The sequence below is a fragment of the Leucopleurus acutus genome (assembly GCF_964270905.1).
Source record: "Leucopleurus acutus genome assembly, chromosome: X".
In the NCBI taxonomy this organism is placed as follows: domain Eukaryota; kingdom Metazoa; phylum Chordata; class Mammalia; order Artiodactyla; family Delphinidae; genus Leucopleurus; species Leucopleurus acutus.
Window position 1 is genome coordinate 95,507,153 of NC_139148.1, and position 14,908 is coordinate 95,522,060.

The following is a 14,908-nucleotide window of genomic DNA, read 5'->3' on the forward strand; positions in this document are numbered from 1 at the left end:
CATTTATCCAGTGCCTGCTGTGTGTCAAACATTGTGCCAGGCACTGGAGATTCAAAGATAAATAAAAACCATTCTTTGCTTTCATGTTCCTCACAGTTGAGATGAGACAGGCAAGAAAAAAGATCAACTAAATTACAACATGACATGTATGGTAACAGATTTGAACAAAGCATAGAGGACAGAGGGTCTTCTTTTTTTTTCCCTAGTGCAATTAAGGATAGCTTCCTAGAAGAGGTGACATTTGACTCACAAAGGAGGCATGTTAGCTCCTTGAGAGCAGAGGCCCTTGTTTGTCTTGTTTTCTATTCTAGCGCCTCAGACAGGGCCTGCCTCATAGTAGGTGCTCAGTAAACATGTATGAATGAATGAGTAGGAAGGAAGGGGTGTTGCAGGAAGGAAGGGGTGTTGTAGGAAGGAAGGGATTCCAGGCATAGGAAACAATACATATAAAGGCCCAGAGTTGCTTCCTGTGTCACAGGAAAGCTTCTCAACTCTTACCTGGAGTCATTCCGTTGTTATTATCAGGGGAAGATATTTTTTCATATTTCTCCCTTGGCAAACCAAGGAATGCTCTGTCATTTCTGGCCCGTTGATAAGACAGCTGCAGTTGCCTACGAATCCTTGATAGGGGGCTTGTGAGATAGAGAATTGTGTTCTCTGTGCTGTCCCAAGGAGGGCTCACACGGTCAAAGACAGACACACAGAACACTGATGAGAGTGAGCCGACATTAAACACAGGAAGTGAGATAGCAGGCATCCCACCTGCGACCAGAAGATGATTTTTAGCGGCTCATGGGGTGCTTGCTGTCCCCACGGATTCCACAGCAGAACTGATGAAATGTGATGCTGTCCTTCTACCTTTCTCTTTTCTATTCTCTTCCGCGTTTCCAAGTCTTTCCCCCCGACCCACTCCATCCAGGTTTGCCTCTTTCCAGAGTACTCAAAGCTCCGAATCAACCCCTTGTATTGATACATTTCAAAATGCCCGTTTCATCAGAGGAGGTCATATCGCCGAGGAAATCAGGAAGAAATCAGTTCCATTTAGGAGGTTCACAATGAAGTGCGAATGGCTCATAGACTCAACTGGGCTGGGGGAGGGCAGGCATTTCTTAAAGGGCCTTGTTACCCTTACTCTAAATGGTGGGGTGTTTTTGAGCAGGTGGCCTTTCCCGTGTTCCTTACCCAGTTTTTGGCCTCCTTTCCGCTCCACACCCCACCATCCCCCCGAGAACTGGGGTTATCAGTGTCTTGCTACCCTACTTGCTGGACCCCCAGGGTAAGTCTCCCTCCAGGGTGCTTGGATGCAGCAGTTAAATCTGAAGGCCTGGGGAGGATTCCTCCTCTTCTGGGTATGGTCCTCTCTGTTTACTCAGCTCTTTCCCAGGGAAAGAGCTACCAGCTAAATAGGGCATGGCTTGCATGTCCGTCAGCGTGTGCTGTGTCAGGGGACGCAGACCTGTTGCGAACCTGAGATCCTGAAGGGGAGGGTTGGGGGGATCTCTCCGGTGGCTGTGCGCTGTTGGAGCAAATGCCAGAGGAGGAAGGGTGGGATGAGTCTGGTCCTGGGCCTGTGGCTCTGTGGAAAGGGAATAGACGGGAGGTTAGAGAGGACTGGCCTGTTGGGCAGAAACAGTTCAAGCCGTGTCCTATGGGCAGGTGTTTAGGTGGGTAGAAGAGCGAGAAGCGGGATTATCTGGAGGAGAAAGGAGGCATGAGCCCATTCTAATTCCATCCGGGTGCCTCCAGTCTCCCTGTCTCCATCGCACATCAGCGGTGGTGTAAACTCAGGGTGTATTTTGCCTGTGAATAGAATCGCCTTTGCCAGTCGACCAGCTGTGTTTGCAGAAAGACTGTGTGCTCAGGCTGTTGCTAGCAAAGAGACATTTCATTCAGGTGCTGATTAAATAAGGCGCAGAGCCAGGTTGCACATTAGGCCCTTAACTACGGCTCTGGGAGCCCCTGGGTAAACACTTATTAGATGTTCTGGGAAGAGTATTAGCAGAGGCTGCTGGACATGAGGTGCTTTCTTCAGAAATCAAGTTAGGGGAAATTGGCTAGGAGAGAAAGGGTCTAGAAAGGGTCTTGCTCCTCTTTTCCTAGACTCGTCAGGTCCGAGCTGCTGGCATATACGTGGAAGGGCTAGACAGATTTCCTCATTGGCATTTACTTGTGGAGTTCTCACTGGGACCCGGTAGGTTTGGATTGGGACACAGCAAGGAGACTGGCTAAGTTAAGTAGGGCACTAGTAATGCCTCCTTTTCCTAATGCAAATTCAGCTTAGTGGATTGAGCTTTTGGACCATATTTCCTGGGTATATATTTGAGCTCCATCGTCATGTGACCTTAGGCATGTTACTTACCTGCTAATCAACTTCAGTTTCACTCATCTGTAAAACGGGAGTAAAAATAGTACCTACCTAATAGAGCTGTTGCCAGGATTAAATGAAATAATTCAAATCAAGCATTTAGCAGAAGGTCTGGCTCACTGTCAGCACTCAATAAATGTTAGCAGTTTTTCATAGTACAGTTGGCCATCTGTAACCGTGGCTTCTACTTCTGCAGATTCAACCAACTACAGATTGCAAATATTTAGGAAAAAAAAAATTCCAGAAAGTTTGAAAACACAAAACTTGAATTTGCTGTGCACTGGCGACTATTTACATTTCTTTTACATTGTATTTGCAACTATTTACATAGCATTTACATTGTATTAGGTATTATAAGTCTTTTTATACATCGTGTTTGCAACTATTTACATAGCATTTACATTGTATTAGGTATTATAAGTCTTTTTATACATTGTATTTCCAACTATTTACATAGCATTTACATTGTATTAGGTATTATAAGTCATCTAGAGATTATTTAAAGTGTGTAGGAGCACGTGCGAGGTTACATGCAAATACTACACCATTTTATACAAGGGACTTGAACATTCACAGATTTTGGTAGCCGTGGTGGGTCCTGGAACCAATCCCCTGCGGATAGCAAGGGACTATTGTAGTAGTAGCAGTACAATGTATTTCAAGGCATACTGGGTAGAAGCTGGCTCTAGGGTGGTAAAGGCCTGGGTTCAAATCCTACCACTAACTGTGTAGCCCTGGGCAAGTTACTTAACCTCTCCAACCCCTAGTTTCCACATTTGTAAAACGGAATAATAATTATACCTACCCTGCAGAGCTGTTGTAAGAATTAAATGAGAAAAAATGAGACAATACTAATAAAGCACTTAAGATAGTAGACAGTCAATAAATTTTTTGCTGTGATGTGATGCGTGATGATGGTCATGAGCTTCGTTATCCTTATTATTGCTGCTGTGAGCTTGGATGCCTGATGCTGGGATAAGATGATAGAGATTAGATACAGGAAGGCAGCTTTAAGAATCTCACCTCCCCCCAAAAAAATCTCACCCAAGAGCAGCTTCCCTGGCATCTTTGTTTCATGTGGTAGGCAAAAATATTGGTTCCATGAAGGTGGCACCCACATAATCTCTGCAGGGCAGGGTGGCTCGACTGTTGGAGGCCTAAGGACGGTTTTGTGGGGAATTTGGATGTTCCTGTAAATCACGCAGCCCTTTCTGAAGCATTTGGAGGATGGCTGTCATTGGTAGGAAGTTTGGCTTTCCAGGGACCTCTGGGCTTAATTACTGCTGCTCTTCATCAATGGGCCGGCTCTCTGGTGCCTGCTATCTTGAGGTTGGTAGCCTAGGAAACCAACGAGTACATGACAGAAGTAGGAAAGGAGTGGTTTGGGTGTGGGCAGAGGCAGGTGCGTGGATTTACTTTTTCCTTTTTCATTAATTTATTTTGACCGAGGGGAGTGCAACTTGCTCAAGTGCCGCCTGTTCTCAGGGTTAAGAAATTATTGGAGGAGAAAGGGCTGCTCCCAGAGCTCCTGGGAGAAAGACAGGTTAAAAGTAGACCAGTGCTTTGCCTGACATGTCAGCAAATGGAAAAAGACAGCAAAAAAAAAAGACAATTCAGTATCTCCCGGATATGGGAAACCTCTCTCAGCTTTGAAGAACAGCTACTCTTTCAGAACTGGGACCTCAGCCACGAGTCACTAAAGGGAGGTCCCCTTTAATTAAGTGTAGCCTTCCAGGGCCAAGGCCTGGGTCATGTGATTTCACAGCCTTGGGGTTGGAGTGCCCTATCCCACCCAGCAAGGCCATTGGAAGACCCCCAGGCATGTTCCCAAGCATTGTGGGTAAATAGGCAGTTCCTTAGGTTAAGGTCATGTTTTAATAATGTAATAATCCTGGTTCCCTGGTTGGAGCTGGCTTGGAGGGCATTCCTAAAACAAAGAGCAACCCTGAGAAATTAGGGGAGACTGTACCGAAGGGTCTCCTTCATATCACCACTTGTTCCTTGTCGCTTTGCATTTGTCAAGAGTTTCCTTTTTTAAGTCCCAGGCACTTGAGCGTGTGTGTGCGCCTGCCTGTTGCTGTGCTTTATTCCCTGCGCCCTGCAGGAATGTTGCTCGGGGTCATGTGCATAAGTGCCTTATTATCTTCAGCACTTTTACACTTGGCCCCTTGGGCTGCCGCTGCTACCGGCTGCTGCTTCACGTGGGCCTTTCTCCCCATTTCCCGGGCCCCCAGTCGCAGGAGGACTCTCAGGGTCCCCTGAGGAAAGGGCGCCCGGTTTTACCTTTGGATTTCCATTCCCCTCGCGGCCCCGCGCTGGACTTTACAGTTCAGCTCTCCTCAGCATAGCCCTGCAAGCTAGCACCAAGCCAAGGTCATGTTTCCCTGTTTGCTGGTGGGGTTTCTGGCCAGTGAGCAAAGAGAAACAGATTGACTCCCCCAGCCCTGTGGCTGTCCTTCCCGGGGGCGGGGCTGTCGGCGGGGAGGGGTGCTGTCTTGGCCCTGGGAAGTCAGGGGTGACCTTTAGGCCGAGGCTGCTTTCGCTTCCTGGGGAAGAATGCAAAGCCCTGTGACCCGGGTCACAGGGTCTCCTGCCTGGCCGAACGGTGTTTGGCCATACCTCACAGTCAGGGCTGTGTTTGCTCAGATGGACACACGTGGAAACCGGGCTGGGATCATCTTCCCAAGTTTCTTACTCCCCGCTTTGGGTCTGAACTGAAAAACAATTTGCAAAGTACACTGTGGTCCACACCTGTTGCTGTTTTTTTTTTAATTCCCCTTTCCACGGCCAGTTTGCAGCAAACTGAGGATTAAGCCTGGCTCCTCCCACTTACATTTTCCCTTTAGTTTCCCTTGGGGTTGGGTTCTCACTTTCCAGTCATAACTGTCCATCGACATTAAGGACAGTTGGTGCCGCTGCTCATTTAGGGTCCTCCCTCACCCAGACCTTTTAAACACCGTAAACCTGGAATAGGGTCAGATGGACAAAAAGGAGTTAAATTTAAGAGAAAGAGCTCGTTATAATTTTTGGTTATCTCTGTACACTTTGAAAGTTAGGAGCAGTAGTGATAATAATACTTGTAACATTTTGAGCATGTATTATGCTCCAGGCACTGTGCTTAAGTGTATTGGCTATATATTACCTAATTTGCAGCCTTCCACAAAAAGGTCATTTTTGTTTTATCTAATCCTTCTTTCTCTCGGTTCTAGCTGATTTCTCCTTTGGTCGCCTTATAGATACTGGAGAAAATATTCGAGCAATACTTTCCTGGGTTGAAATGGCAGAGTGATGCCAGGTCGGAGCTGAAAAAAACCCTCAGAGATCATCTCCTCCCTCATTTTTCCAGATGAGCAAACTGAGACCCAGAGAGGTGAAGTGACTTGCCCAAAGTCGCACAGCTCAGTAGAAGCAGAGGTAGATCTCCTGACTCCCGGTTCATTGTCTCTCTCTAGTACCATACGTGGCCTCCTTCCACCCCTAGCTATTCCAGCATAAAGGGAGACGGACTTTTGTTCTTGTCCACTAGTAGAGAAACAGAAATCATGTGTTTTTTGAGCATCATTGTCTTACAGCCTTGAAAGTGAGGATCTCACGGCTGCAGGCCACCTCTCTGCCTGACTGCTAGAGCGACTGCTTTTCAGTGTGTTTTTCTGCCCTTGCTCCCTCTCTTCCACAGACGAGCCAGGCTGTAGTGCCACCATTGCTTGCTGCTTGTCCTGGACAGGTAGTCCAGGGAGTTGTGTACGCTCAGTTAGCCTGTATGTCAAGCCAGTGTGATCTGCTGCGAGATAACTGGCTGTTTGGAAATGAGACGCATTCACTTGGGACTATAACTGAGGTCATCATTTCTTTCCTCTAAATAGAGACCTGCATCCTATCCTAGTGAACAGTTGTATGAGGCTCCACGGCAGGGGAGCAAAATCAGAAACTTTGTCTGGCAGAAGTGAGTGACAAAGGTCGAAGAGGGAAAAGGTCAAAATAATCTGCTAACCCAGTGGAAGAGGTCAGTTCATCTCGGTAAACAATGAAGAGTAATAGAAAGAGCACAGGATTAAGTATTAGACAGACGTGGGCCTTGGATGTAGGTTTCTGGTTGACAGAACCTAGTAGTTTTGGCCAGTCAGGTAGCCTCTCTGTGCCTGATCTTCTTATATGATACAAAGTGTGGTAGTTAAGAGTTCAGGCTCTGAAGTCAGACTGGCCAGGTTCAAATCTTGGCTCCGCTGCTTTCTAGCTGTGTCACTTTGGGTAAGTTACTTGACATCTCTGGGCCTGTTTTCCTGCTCTGTAAAATGGGAATAATAGTATCTACGTTGTGGTTTTCTTGTAAGAATTCAGTACATGGCTACATGTAAAGTATTTAGATCAGTGTCTGGTGCATAGCAAGCGTAGAGTATATATGATAAATATGAGTTATGGCTGTTGTATCTGTAAGATAGGGATGATCTTTGCCCTTCATACCTTACAGTCGAGTAAAATAAGATATGTTGAACGTGTCTCGTAACTAGAAAGCACTATCTAAATAGGAAAAATCATCTTTTGGGGGCATGAACATTCAAAGGATTATTAGCCCATTGGTTTTAGGATCAGATATTGGTGGATATTTTTTTGGCGATCTGGCCAAAGGAAGAATAGTAGGTTTATGTGTGGGGTTATATAAATGCTGGGGCCATCAAGCAATGTATGTCCTGCTTTTTCCCTCCTAGTGTACTTAAGAGTGCTTAAAAGCCAAGTAAAGTGGTTGGAGGATTTGGAGTGAAAAGCAAGGATTATGATACTTTTCCCTCATGGCCCCTATCTTAGTTAATGGCACTGCGGTCCATCAGTGACCCAGGTTAAGTCCCTTGAAACCTTGACACATTTCCATTCCTCTCTTCCATCATCATAGTCTCTGAGTCATTTTGATTCTGTCTTCCATTATTTCTCCCATCTGTCTCTTCCTTTTCTTCTTTGATTTCTCTGCCCTCATTCGTCTGGTTGTTTATCATCATCATCACCACCACCATCTGGCTTATTAACAGCAGCTTCCCTTCTCTAGGGGTCTTTCTGCTCTGTCCATCCCTTACACTGCTGCCAGAAATGATACAAGGAAAATTCATGTTGGGTCCTGCCATTCCCTTGCTCAAAAGCCTTCAATAGCTCCCTATTGCCTTCGGCAAGGATAGTAGATATAGCTAGACAAATACACCTTACGGTGCCCCAGGCCAACCGTGCTAATCAAAACATGAGCATGCTTTCCCAACGTGTGTCTCCATGTCAGTTCAGAATTGCCTTTAGCATAGTATATTAGGCAGCAACTATTACTCGGTCAGAGAGTGGCAGATAGATAAACCCTTTAGGGAAAACCGGAACTCCTTATGATAGGATTCAGGATCTTCTATGATCTTGGTTTCAACCTTCTTCCCAGCTTTGTCCTCTAGTATTTTTTTTTTAATAAATTCATTTACTTATTTATTTTTGGCTGCATTGGGTCTTCATTGCTGCGCGCAGGCTTTCTCTAGTTGCGGCGAGCGGGGCTACTCCGTTGTGGTGTGCGGGCTTCTCATTGCAGTGGCTTCTCTTTGTTGCGGAGCACGGGCTCTAGGCGCGTGGGTTTCAGTAGTTGTGGCGCGCGGGCTCAGTAGTTGTGGTGCACAGGCTCCAGAGAGTAGCCTCAGTAGTTGTGGTGCACAGGCTTCGTTGTTCGGCGGCATGTGGGATCTTCCCGGACCACGGCTCGAACCCGTGTCCCCTGCATTGGCAGGCGGATTCTTAACCACTGCACCGCCAGGGAAGTCCCTGTCCTCTAGTACTGATACATTCTTTCATATGTGCTCTGATCCAGCCACGTGTACCATGAACTTCCATGCTTCTTTGACTCTGAGTTTATACTTTGTTCATGTTGTACCCTCAGCCAGAAATACTTTCTTTTCTCTTCCCTGTTGAGATGCCAGTCATCATTCAGGGCTCAGCCTAAACATTCCCTCTTGTGAAGCTTTTTTCAAGCCTTCATGCCAGATTTAGCCATTCTTGTCTACTTTAGCATTTTATTCTGCCTTATATTACATAATTGTTTATGTCTCTCCCCCACTCCTTAGTTTGCGTGTTCCCTGAATACAAGGTCTGTGTTTTATTGATTTTTTTTTTTTCTATCCTGCACAGCATCTAGTACATACTAGACTCCTAACTTTTAAAGAAAATTTAATCGAGTCTAGTCCATTCCCTTTGTTTTTCGGATGAGGAAACGGAGGCTTAGAGGAAGAGGTCAGGTGTTCTTTCGGGGATTTGTTGAGTCTCAGATGTTTGAGACGTTGAGGCTGGAGTGAACAGCAGGTAATTGAGATGTGGTTGGGCTAGCAACGTGATTTAGAGAAGATGGAGGGGCAGAAGATGCAAACATCATGGAAGCCAGGGGAGAGAAAGAAGAAAAGGATTCTGTGAAATGCCTACTTTTGTGGGCAGAAGAAAAGACTCAGTGAAGCAAAAGTGGAAAGACACCCAAGAGAGGAAGGAGTTTCATGAAGCAGGTCCTCTATTGTCATGTGAGGCAAAGAGGTTGAGACCAAGGAGGACTTGAGAAAAGGCACTTGGAATTGGTGAGCACAGGCTGGTCCTGTGGGCAGCCGTCCACCCATTTCTAAATAGTTACCTTAGAAATGTTTGTGTGTGAAGAGTTGTGTGCACGGACGTTATGGCATCAGAGAAGACTGGGAAACAGCCTGCCTGGTAAATCCAGCCAGTGGAGTATTGTGCAGCTTTTAAAAGGGAGGCTGATCTCTGTATTCCCTTTGAAAGATATTCACAGTATATTGTTAAAATTAAAAAAAAAAAGACAGGGCTTCCCTGGTGGCGCAGTGGTTGAGAGTCCGCCTGCCGATTCAGGGGACATGGGTTCGTGCCCTGGTCCGGGAAGATCCCACATGCCGCAGAGCGGCTGGGCCCGTGAGCCGTTGCTGCTGAGCCTGTGCGTCTGGAGCCTGTGCTCCACAATGGGAGAGGCCACAACAGTGAGAGGCCCGCGTACCGGTAAAAAAAAAAAAAAAAAAAAAAAAGACAAACTGCAGAACAGTATGTATGATAGGAACCCATTTCCTAAGAAAACAAACCACAAGCCCTTGTATATGTGCGTGTTTCTGAGCACGTTGCAAAAGCCTAGAAGAATGTGTACCAGTAGTGTTTACTCCTGAGTGATTAGGGAAAGGGGGGGGACAGCCTCACTTTATACTTAACACATTTCTGTATTGTTTGGATTTGGTGTGAGTACAAATTTCTTGAGTAATCAAGAAGAAATATTTTTGTAAAGAAAGAAAGGAGATGGTTGGCAGCCTGGGAGAGCAGTTAGTAGAAGAGAGCCAGCGGACGAAGGAAGCCGACTCACGAGAGAAGATCTGGCAACTGAGAAAGCATCGTGTGTTTGGGAGGCTGTGCCCACAGGGGCCTTGCTGCCTGTGTGGCTGGCGGGAAAGGAGCTAGAGTAAGGCAGCGACCCCATGGCCAGGAGGTTCAGCTGAAAGGGGAGGGATCAAGTAGAAGAGTAGCAAGGTGGCCTAGAGGCAGGCGGAGGCTGATTAAGAAAGTGGGCGTGTGTATATAAGGGGGGCAAGGGAGAGGATGGGGTCAGGGGAGAGACTGGCGGGGGGCCCAGCTGCAGTGGGAGCTGAGCACACTCATAGCTGTAAGGAAACATCCGCATGAGGCAAGGAGTAGCGCAGTTAAGAAGGGACAAATTAAATATCAACTTGAGGAGTAGAGAAGCTTCCCCCAAAAGGATGAGATCTCAGGCCAGTTCAGCCTCCAGTAGAGTGCTTGGGGCAGAGGCTGGACTAGCTAATTATCTTCTCTGACTGACCGAGGGTTAAGAAAGCCCCTCTTTAAGTTTTGGTGGCCAAAAATGTTTTGGCAGTGGCACAGTCATCTTAATGGCTCAGAGAATAGTCTGGTGAGTGACCAAAATGGGATTTCTGTGGCTTTGCAGACCTCCGAGTTGAGTTATCTGCTGGACCTGTCACTAAGCTTGGGACTAAAGGTGGAGATGGAGAAGGCGGAGGCCAGGAGTCCTCAACCCTGGCTGCACCTACAGTCATTAAGCAAGCATTTAAAAATACCAATACCGGGCTTCCCTGGTGGCGCAGTGGTTGAGAGTCCGCCTGCCGATGCGGGGGACGCGGGTTCGTGCCCCGGTCTGGGAGGATCCCGTGTGCCGGGGGCGGCTGGGCCCGTGCGTCCGGAGCCTGCGTGTCTGGAGCCTGTGCTCCGCAGCAGGAGAGGCCACAGCAGTGAGAGGCCCGCGTACAGCAAAAAAATAAATAAATAAATAAATAAATAAAAAAAAATACCAATACCTGTTCCCCTCACCCCATTCTTATCTAATTGTATGGGCTGGGGGCCTGGACACCAGCAATTTTTCAGACTCCTCAAGTGATTTTAGTATGCAACTAGGATTAGAAGCCACAAGTGTAGAAGATGGGATTAAATGTGTTCTGAGCCTAGACTGGCCCTCGGAAGCTTGTGTGTTTGCGTGTGTGTGTGTGTGTGTGTGTGTGTGTGTGTGTGTGTGTGTATTTAACACTATTTCAATACACGTATTTTGTCCTGTGTATTCCCAAAGCCTGGGGGTGCATCACTAGTAAAGCGCTCGTCCCACTGTGTGCTAGTTAGTTGCTAGCCTATCAGGGGAGATCTAAGATCTAAGATGTAAAATTCAGGAGTTACTCAATAATAGTAACTGTGCTCACTGGGCCTCGCACTGGGTCAGGTTAACTGACTCACCCTGACTCATAAAGCTTATAGGACGAGTGCCAGCACTAGGCCCAGGTCTGCCCCTTTTGCAGTACAGAGCAGAGTGCCTGGCACCTACGTGTTCAATCATTGTCACGTGAAGTGACAAGGAGCTTTGTTTTCTTGTGCAATGCTGCTTTTTAGTAAAAGCCCGGGAATGGTAAAATCTGACATATTTGAAAAGTCTGGTGGGAGAGAGGCTTGCAAACTGCCTGGCATGTGAAAAGCTTATGATATGCCAGGCACTGTGCGGTGAATCTGTATCACTCAGCATCTATTATGCAATTACTCTGAGCCGAGCATCATACTTGGGACTGTGAGATACACAAGGAATATCAGATATGGTTTCTGCTCCCCAGGGAGCTTATTATCAAGGCTCATTTATGGTCTAATTACTGCATTTTTTTTATTTTATTTTTTTTGCGGTACGCGGGCCTCTCACTGTTGTGGCCTCTCCCGTCGCGGAGCACAGGCTCCGGACGCGCAGGCTCAGCGGCCACGGCTCACGGGCCCAGCCGCTCCGCGGCACGTGGGATCTTCCCGGACCGGGGCACGAACCCGTGTCCCCTGCATCGGCAGGCGGACTCTCAACCACTGCGCCACCAGGGAAGCCCCCAATTACTACATTTTTATGTGGAGAACTTACAACAGGAAAATGATAGAGGTCAGAGGGCCTTTGAAGATCCTGTAGTTCAAACCCTTCATTTTGCAGTGAGGAAAAGAAGCCCAGAGCGGGAAGCTACTCGCCCAAGGTCACACCACTTGGGATGGGGCAGAGCCAGGGCTGGCGTGCCGGGCTGTCTCTCTTTGAGGTCCTGTTACAGTGTTCTGTTGATCAGCTGAACGACAAGTGAACCTAATGGCCCATGTTACAACTTTAACTAGAATTCCACTTTGTGCTTTATGCTCCCAGCTTCCTTATGGTTGAGGGAGGGGAGTTGCATTTTAGTCTTTCTTAAAACCTTGCCTGGAGAGGGCCAGCACTGGTTACCACTAGAATTATAGCTCAGGCCCAAGAGGCCTTAAAGATGGTACATTTTCCCTTTACTTAAACAGCCCCTGACTCTAAGCCCTCTGTGTCTAATTATGATACTTTTTCTACTCTTTCTAAGGGGCTTTCCCAAGCTTAGTAGGTTTATGCCTCAGTCACTCCTTTGTGTGTGTGTGTGTGTGTGTGTGTGTGTGTGTGTGTGTGTGAAGCTTACCTTAGAGGAAGGAGGTGTTATGTACGGTCCTGAGAATTAGTGCCGTGGGGCGGCTTCCTAGTGGTGACAGCGTCAGGCTGTTTCTTTTAGCCCTGTTTCCTGCCGGTTTCCAAGTCCAAAATTCAGTTCCAAGTCTGGGGCTTTCTCTGAAGAGTCAGGTGTAATTCAAGGTAGAGATTCTGGGTTGCTCTTCCCCGAGCCCCTTCCCCACACAGACAGGGTTTAGGGAGCTGACAGCTCTGCCTTCCGCTGTGCCAGGTTGTGGTAATAGTCACAACTAATATTGATTGAGCGCCCTGTGGGATCAATGCTATTATTGGCATTTCTGTTTCACAGGTGAAGATAATAAGATTCAGAGAGCTTAGGTAACATGCCCAAGGTCATACAGCTAGAAAGTGGCCAAGCTAGGTCTGGACAGCTAGGTCTGCCTGACTCCAAGGCTGGTCTTGTTAACTATTAGGCTAGTAGAGTTTGTCATTTAAAGAGATTACCAATGACATTCTTCATATCGATGAAGAACTATCTGACAATTTTCTGCAAGCCCATTTAAAGAACTAGTCAGATGGGAAGAGTCCCGTGTAGTTGAGTTCTGTTCCACTGTGGGGAGGACTGTATTGGGAGACCTGCCGGTCACCAGCACTGCAGGGTCAGGTAAGTCACTTCCCATCTCTGGGATTCACTTTCCACATCTGTAAATGAGAGTTGGACCAGATGATGTGTAAGATCCCTCCCAGCTCATACATTTAGTGACACTTGGGTTCATTTCTCACTTCCTGGCAGGATGGAAGTCAAGGAATTGGATGAGGGATAGAATGCATCAGAACTGTAAAAGCGGGGAGAATCTCCTAGTGCTCCCAGGAGCTTCCTGGATGGGTCAGTTAACCTCAGATGGCTTTATCATGCTTAGGCAGTTACACATTTCTTCTGGTTTTCCTCAGGAATTTATAAAGAAATAGTTTCTTTTCTTTTCTTTTTTTTTTTTTTATGGTACGCGGGCGTCTCATTGCCGTGGCCTCTCCCGTTGCGGAGCACAGGCTCCGGACGCGCAGGCTCAGCGGCTGTGGCTCACGGGCCCAGCCGCTCTGCGGCATGTGGGATCCTCCCGGGCCGGGGCACGAACCCGCGTCCCCTGCATCGGCAGGCGGACTCTCAACCACTGCACCACCAGGGAAGCCTGAAATAGTTTCTTTTCAGTTAGCTCCTTCCCCACATCAAAAATTACCAGCTTTCTTAAAGTGACTGTTATTTAATTTCAGCCCTTCGTAGTCGCTGAAAGTATTTCTAAAGATCAAGTAAAGACTGAAAGGGTAGCAGGGCCCCTAAATCTGGGGTGCTCGTATTTTATTGGTCTGGGTTAGAATTACTAGAATTTGTGTTCTGTTTTGCAAGAGGGCTTTGGGACACGGTGGTTTCTAGAAGAGAAGCAATCTAAACAGAAGGTTGTACGTGCAACTTTTATCTCCCTTCAGAGTTTAAGAGCAGATAGATCCATAACTAGGTCTAGTGTTGTTGACCTTGCACTTATCTGTTTCGTCATCAAAAATCATCTTGGATTCAAGAACACTTAAGGTTAATAATCTATAAAACCTATGTGATGCTGCAGTTAGAATGGTAACTGATCTTAAAAAGTATTTTTATGTTATCCTTGGGCTGTGTGGGCACGTGTGTTCTTGAACCTGGGGGCTCTTATTTTGGATGGTACGGGTATATCAATCAGCTTGCATCAGGCAGGGCTGTGAGGGGCTGCCCCCAAAGCCAGGCTCTGGTCTCCTCTTCTGCCCATTAAGATTAGGTTCTGCCATTAGGAGGAACAAAATTATTTACTTGGGGACAGGAAGGGGAAGCCCTGACAGGTGGGCTGTGACGGCACTGGTGATTGGTGCATAATGTGGCACAGATGTTAGCCTTGTGCTCACTGGTTCCAGGACAAAGCCCTTGGGATATTCATCACTTGTGGGCCATCAAGTCGGTTAGCCTGGCAGTGTTGCCATACAGTAGGAGTTAGGGGCTTCCCTGGTGGCACAGTGGTTAAGAATCCGCCTGCCAGTTCAGGGGACACAGGTTCGAGCCCTGGTCCAGGAAGATCCCACATGCTACAGAGCAACGAAGCCCGTGTACCACAACTACAGAGCCCACATGCCACAACTACTGAAGCCCGTGCACCTAGAGCCCGTGCTCTGCAGCAAGAGAAGCCACTGCAGTGAGAAGCCCGCACACTGCAATGAAGAGCAGCCCCCGCTCGCTACAACTAGAGAAAGCCCGCGCACAGCAACGAAGACTCAATGCAGCCAAAAATAAAAATGAATAAAATAGATAAATTTTAAAAAGATCTATTAAAAAAAACTACAGTAAGGTACAGTGTCACTCATTAGAGTGAATAAAATCAAAAAGACTTACCAAAAAAAAAAAGATATTATTAAGTTAAAAAAAAAAGGAGTTAAAAACCGGGTGGCATCAAAACCCAAGCTGCAGGCACATCATATTCTTCAGCTACCAACCTAATTTTACGTTATTCATGATCACCTGGGTCTGCGTATGCTCATAGGAGTGTATGTTCCGGCCATGAATATCTTGGTTTTCA

The 14,908-nt window shown here is 47.0% G+C and overlaps 1 protein-coding gene across 4 annotated transcripts in view; it reads left to right on the plus strand.

Moving 5' to 3' along the window:
- Positions 1-14,908, plus strand: part of TMEM164 (transmembrane protein 164) — a 155,934-nt gene that overhangs the window by 8,659 nt on the left and 132,367 nt on the right. Inside the window, exon 1 of one of the 4 annotated variants that reach the window (XM_082865056.1) lies at positions 8,877-8,940. The exons of the other annotated variants lie outside the window; for them this stretch is intronic. The gene's annotated coding sequence lies outside the window, so the exon portion shown is untranslated. Of the gene's footprint in view, positions 1-8,876; positions 8,941-14,908 lie in introns of those variants that run through there. 4 annotated transcript variants of the gene reach the window in all.